At 35.0% G+C, this 7,260-nt stretch overlaps 1 long non-coding RNA gene across 1 annotated transcript; it reads left to right on the top strand.

The window, feature by feature from the left end:
* The first annotated feature begins 200 nt into the window (after positions 1-200).
* LOC140169882 (uncharacterized) lies at positions 201-7,047 on the top strand. Its single transcript, XR_011861424.1, has 2 exons — positions 201-487; positions 3,977-7,047. It is a non-coding gene; the product is annotated as an uncharacterized lncRNA (long non-coding RNA).
* Positions 7,048-7,260: the final 213 nt, after the last annotated feature.

Raw genomic sequence — 7,260 nt, 5'->3', positions numbered from 1 at the left:
GTGGTATTAAAAAAAAACATTGATCCTTGGATGGTATTCAAAAATACCCACTGAGGGTTAAAAGACTGAGGCGTAAAAAGTTGTCATAACTCAACAACTACCAATACCCCCCTCCTTGATATCGAATGGTGTGTTCCTTATGACAGCGCAGAGGTGGTCACGTAAGTATTTTACGCACTGTATTTGTAAATACAGTCGAAACTAACTGTTAAAGTGACGCGACCGGTTGTACACCACTTCAACAGATTTCTAGAACGAGTGTGTAGTAAGGAATTTGAATTCAGAGTACTTTTACCATTGGCACCGATAGATAAAGAGAAGTTTGTCTGTTTATTTCAAATCTTAACGAATGGGTATCATGCTAATTAAGATTTCTGCAAAAGTATAAAACACTTCACAGTTTATGCATAAATCATCGCTCGTTTACAGTTGATTTTGCAAAATGAGTAGCCCTGCAGAAACAACAGAGTCTACTGGACTGTTAAAGGTAAGATACGTTTATGTTGTCAATTATGTATGCTACAATAAATCGTCGTCCATTTTCAGTTGATTTTGCTAAATGAGTAGCCCTAAACAGAGTCTATTTCTTCTTTGTATTCCTCTTCGTTTTCTTCTTTGTATTCTTCTTCTTCGACTTTTTCTACTTCGTATTCTTCTTCTTCGTATTCTGTTTGTATTCTTGTTCTTTGTATTCTTCGTATTCTTCTTCGTATTCTTCTTCTTCGTATTTTTCGTATTCTTTTTCGTATTTTTCTTCTTCGTATTTTTCTTCTTCGTACTTTTTTCTTCGTATTCTTCTTCTTCTTATTCTTCTTCGTATTCTTCTTCTTCGTATTCTTCTTCTTCTTCGTATTTTTCTTCTTCGTATTCTTCTTTTTCTTCGTATTCTTCTTCTTCGTATTCTTCTTCGTATTTGTATTCTTCGTATTTTTCTTCTTCGTATTTTTCTTCTTCGTACTTTTTTTTTCTTCGTATTCTTCTTCTTATTATTCTTCTTCGTATTCTTCTTCTTCGTATTTTTCTTCTTCGTATTCGTCTTTTTCTTCGTATTCTTCTTCGTATTTTTCTTCTTCGTATTTTTCTTTTTCGTACTTTTTTCTTCGTATTCTTCTTCTTCTTATTCCTCTTCGTATTCTTCTTCTTATTCTTCTTCTTCGTATTCTTCTTCTTCGTATTCTTCTTCTTCGTATTCTTCTTCTTCTTCTTATTCTTCTTCTTCGTATTCTTCTTCTTCGTATTCTTCTTTTTCTTCGTATTCTTCTTCTTCGTATTCTTCTTCGTATATGTATTCTTAGAATTCTTCTTCTTCATCCTATTCTTCTTCCTATTCTTCTTCGTATATGTATTAGCAGATCTTATCTCAACATGGTGTTAAAATTGAATGCCCAGAATTTCTGTGAACATGCAACCACCAAGCCAGGTTCTAATTTACATGACACACAAAAAAACTGAATATTGACGATACCTAATGAAATGGGCGGACCTAGTATCCAGGTCTGACCACAATACACACATCACACCTAGATTGCAAGTTTCAGTGCCCATACCTGCAACAAGATGTAAGGGATCATGACATTAAGGTGAATTACACAGGAAACAATCAACTTTTATTTTAAGGGATCAACTCCAATTATGACATTCGTATTGTTCTTCTGCGTATTATTCTTCGTATTTTTCTTCGTCGTATTCTTCTTCTTCGTATCCTTCTTCTTTGTATTCTTCATCTTCTTATTCTTTGTCTTCGTATTCTTCTTCGTATTCTTCTTCTTATATTCAGTATCCACTGAAAAAAACCTGTTCAGCTCTCATTGGATTTTTCTTTTTTCTTCATGCATTTGGAGGGGATCAAAACATGTAATAATCAATAAACAGTTGTCGTTATTCACGGTTGTTTGAATGGATCATTTATATTTTTTTCAAACAAAACATCATGTACAACCAAATTTTAGGCTTAAACATCTAAATGTGATATAATGCTAATGTATAAAGATGCTTTTGAGTCATTCTCAACTATAATTTCCCCTATTTTACAAAATTATTCACTTTTATAGCATTTTAATGGCTTTTTCGGATATAAAATGTATCTTTTAATGACAAAATTGGTGGCGCTATTTAGTTACTGGAAATTACTCTTTCAAGCTTTTAATACAAATATTTCCTTTTATTGTTTGATAAAATGTGTTTAAAAATTTCCTCGTTGCTTGTTTCACCTATTTCAGCTGTTTTAATGGCAGTATTAATCACCTATCCCTTGCAAATAAAGAAATATGATTTAGGATAAATAGCGCCATCTATAGTTTGCATTTAGTTGATAATGAAGCCAATTCTATATACATCAAACAACCGTGTATTCACGTCAGTGGTTATCATTCACGTGTGTCAAATTGAAACTTTTTCAATTTCATTTTATTTTCTGACAAACAATATCCTAATTGGCGTACAATTGCAAGCTGTCCTGTCAGTGATAACGTTAGATTCAAAATGTCCTGATCAGAAAGTGGTACTAACAGATGTAACCCTTAGTGTTCCACTTCCACGGGATTAAGTAAACAATGTCCACTGATGAGATTAATGACATTTGTTTTTATTTATTATCACATGTATTAACCGCCTCTAAATTCCTGTAACAAGAAAAATAATCCAATGAGAGCCAAAAGCATTATGTTCCAAGAATACCGAATACAAGGCAATATGATTTTCCTGCAAGTTTAAATTAAATATTGGGTTACTTTCTTTTAAATTTACGTAGCGACATCAACAATAAACCATTGCAACATATCAGATGTGCTTCGGAAGCATAACGCAAATTTGGCATACAATCTCCGGGCTGCACAACTCTAGTAAACACTTCAAATAAAGAAATTCCGCAGTCATGTAACCCGTCCTACACCAAAACCTAATCTTGTTATGACAATTTGATTGATAAGGTCGTGTGCAGAATCTTGTTAGCTGCAATTTGATACCAAATTTGCTACCGAAAACTCTAAATTCACAGAGATTGATACCAGTATATGAAATTTGGTGCATTTTCAAAAGTTGCAAATTAAAAACGGACCACGCGAACCTGTAGAGGTGAATGGCAGAGCACAACCATTGACATATTGACATAGCCCGAAACAACCGCTAGGTCATATCGATCGCATCGTGCCCTAGTATTCATCAGTAAATCACTGTAGCAATCCATGCGTTTTAAATTGACAATTGAATAAAGCGCGCACTTGGGATAGTCGACAGGGGCCCATCGTGGGCAAGCAAGCTTGACCATATTGCCACGCTAAGCCATTTCGACCGTGTGCTTCGTTTTGATTTGCAACTTTCGAAAATGCACCAAATGCCATAAACTGGTATCAACCTTTGTCACTTTTGAGTGTTTGGTAGCATACGCATACGACCGTATCAATCAAATTGTCATAACAAGATCAGGTGTTGGTGTAGGACGGGTTGTATGACTGCGGACTTTCTTTATTTGAGCAGTTTATTTTGGTTTTCATGGATCCTGGGTTCATGACAAATGACATCAATAATTAATTTTGTAATTTTTCATCGTACTGATCAGTGACCCGAGTAAGAATTATGCAGCTGAAAATTAAGTTCATTACAAGTAGACATAATATTATTCAGTTTTGTTACGATGGTAAAAAAGGGAATGGAATGTCTTCCTCCAGTATGCTTCGACTATATTTATAAATACGTATTTATACATAATAACGTACCTATGGACACGGTGCACGACATACCAAGACTAGCAAGCGTGACCAAATTCCAAACAATAAGCATAACCATAATCCTAACCATTTCGTGAAAAATTAATGAGTAACCTAAACTCTATATCAATAATTAACCGTAGAAGGGGGTTGTACCACCACCCCTAGTTTGTTATTTTTGGTCTCATAATATCTCTGGTATGTCCCTGTAATTTTGCCTGTACTATATTGTTACTCATTTATCTCTTTTGATTTTTTTTTTCATTTTTCAGACAACGCGATTTTCTGAACCTTACCGTAACCAGTCTTTCAATTGTTCTGTGATAGCTATTTTGGTTTTCATCAGTATTGGGGCAACGCTAGCATTCTCAGCAATTCTGATCACTAACAGCGAGAAATTAGAATCGGGTGTATATTACGCAATCAACGTAAAGAACGCAATTGCAACAGCCACCGTCGGTTTAGTCATACTAGGTATGCTGATGATACAACATAAACATTAAGACTGTTGTAAACACCAACGGAACCATACATTTTGCCGTAAAAAGCCACATCAGCTTGCATTTTGCAGTAACTTACCATTAGCTGATCATGACGATACCAGACCACTGAGACATTCTCTTCTCACCTTCGGATACGGGTCTATTGTATATTGCTGTTTATCGATTGTGTGCGAATTCTCTGATGTTGTTAATCACATCGATCCATATGAGATACCGGTCAAATCAGATCACAAACATGCGTTTATAAAATATGTATCACACACGATATTTGTGATTGCTTTAATAGCATTTTTTAAAGTTTTCAAACCAACCCACACAGCTTTCCATAATAAACCGCTTGTTCATTTGTCGTTTACCATTTTAATTGTTACTGTAGCTTATTCATGGCTTAGTATAACCCTATTGCCTCTCATGCTAATCTCAGAAAATGGCCAAGATTACATAACTCGTTGCCAGATAAATGAAACCGTAGTGGAAACCCATATAAACGATGTAAAAACATGCCCACAAATCATTAGTGCACTAAAAACCTTTTCTGAGCCTTTTTATGTAGGGTTTCAAAACATATGTATTTTAGTGTTAATTCATTTATGGTTGACGAGTATGAGAACATCGGACAGTAACAAGACACCTGACGAGACCTCGAGGACGGACAGTAACAGGACATCTGACAACTTAACAAACAGCTACTTTTCTACTCTATTCCGCACAATTGTTACTCAGTGTGCGAAATACAGTAGAAAAGAAGCCATTTATACGTTGGTTTCTATTATCTTATCTTCATTGGTATCGGGGTGTGTTATAGCAACTCGAGATTTCTTCCTAGTTTACAACTTTGTTGATGTATTACAATGTGGTATTTTTGTGCTTGTTTAATGCTTGTCGTTACTGTCAAACTTCCTTCATGGCCAGATCGTGGAAATTTCCCGTTCAGTGTCAGTGAAATAGTGTTATTGCTGACAACCTCTAGCGATATAGTTTGGTATTAATTTCGCTTCATTACTGCTTCTGCGTGCCTTCACTTAGATAAAGAGGTCATACGACGAGCATCTGTACTTTTATGCTTTTCAGCAGTTCAATTTGTACAGGCTCTCTTACAAACCAAACTTTTTATTGATCTTCCTCGCAAAAAGGTTCCATATTATATGACATATCTGCTCATTTTCTTTGCTGCCTATAACTTTTCCGAATGGGTAGACCGGGGAATGTTTCAGAGAACGTCCAAAGAAGAACCAATATCGGCTACCCCTCTGGTAAATGCTTTTTGGGGTGAATACACATCACGTATGCTGTTTCTCATAGTTATTCCTGTTATGTGTCTCTACCGGTTCCACTCGGCAATGGTTGCAGTTGCAATTGCAAGAGCCGTGCATCGCGTGCCCAAAAACACGATGCCGATGCCAACGGAAACCGAATGAACAAGTTCATTTCCGTAGCATGTTTATGCCTACGTTATTTTTCAGATTGTATAAACACGATACGATGTTTCTCGAAGGAATTATACGCGCCTGACAACTGCTGACGACTGATGTCTTAGACGCCTGACAGAAGAAGGGACAGTTCCTTGGTGACAGAATTGTAGTCAGACGTTTCTAGTGCCTTTGAGAATTGAGAAACTGTCATTTTCGGAGTTGTACTCTGAATTATCTGTTTTATTGAAAATCCTGATGAACTTATTCTCGGACATTCCCCTTTATGTTGCTGTGTAAATGACAGCTATTGAAAATTTTCAGCTCAAAAAGCGACTGGTTGCTTCAAATATACATTTTCTTTAAAGACCAAGAACTAGATAATCATTAAAAAGATGAAACAACTATACGTTTGATGCTAAAACTTCGAGATACAACCCGTCAAATTATTATCGCCCTGACCTGAATCCACATTACAATATTATTGAGCAAATTCATATCTCTAAAAGCATCATAATTCTCCCAAAAACTGAAGATGACACAAAGAAAATGATTTTAAATAATAATACTGGAATAAGCCTTTTTTATGATTTGATAACAGATTGGCACCGAAACACATATTTTTATAGAATCATATGAAAAGGTTTGGCTACAAAACGATTCTCTTATAAATGTACAGTTTCCACCTTGATGCACCCGAGTACACAGATATTTTCAAGCACATCGAATCTAGCCTTTACGTATTCTGTGTTTATACCATACGGTTGAGTGCATAGCATCATAAGAGCTGTGTGAGATCTAGTGGAAAATAGGCATCTGTGATTGTTTTTTTTGTCAAAACCTCAAGTGTTCCCTTCATGCAATCTGATTTTTATTTATATCGAAGCTAACACTTCCCCCTAAAAACACTTCAACATTACGTCAACAGATAACGCAATTCAATGTTTATAGCAAGGCGAACGTGGTAAATCTGTTGAAAACGACCTATCCAAGCACAATTTTTGACCAAAATGTAGATTTTAAAAGTCAAAACCTTATTTGTTCCTTACAATATTTTTTCAAATGTTAGGTCATTAAATGTAAGAGCACACTTATATTGTCCATATACAAGTACTAGCTTCATTTCAATGAGCAATGGCCACTTCGTTTTAAATTGCAAATCTTGTGAAAAAGTTTATATTTTCACCTGTTTAGTCATACGGTACGTTGTAAATTCAATGAACCATGCCTTTGCTAAACAACACGTAAAAAAATGATATTAATATTTTTATCAATTTGATCAAGGTAAATCGAAAGTCTTTCCACTCAGTACGAAACCTCAAGTTCCATTTACGTCTATTATGCAATATAGCTTATTGAGGTATTGGATAGCGTCTGATGACACCTCGACAACCATATTTGAAAAGCAAAAATTAAACGATCTACAAGATATGTACTGGCCTTTTTGTTTTATTTTCTTTTACATATTAAAAAGGCAACGAAGTGAATAAATATTACTTAGTCATATTTGTTTGCCCTTTTTGCGTTCAATAATATTAGAAAAAAAATAAAGTAAACACGAACATTTATTTTGGTTTGAACGTTTGAAACAAGATTTTATATAAAAACTTGACTGAGTGTGGATCCCATTGATGTCCTATTAAA

The sequence above is a fragment of the Amphiura filiformis genome, chromosome 14 (assembly GCF_039555335.1).
Source record: "Amphiura filiformis chromosome 14, Afil_fr2py, whole genome shotgun sequence".
Taxonomy (NCBI): domain Eukaryota; kingdom Metazoa; phylum Echinodermata; class Ophiuroidea; order Amphilepidida; family Amphiuridae; genus Amphiura; species Amphiura filiformis.
The sequence above is the reverse complement of the archived record's forward strand: the minus strand, read 5'-3'. Positions and strand labels throughout refer to the sequence as shown.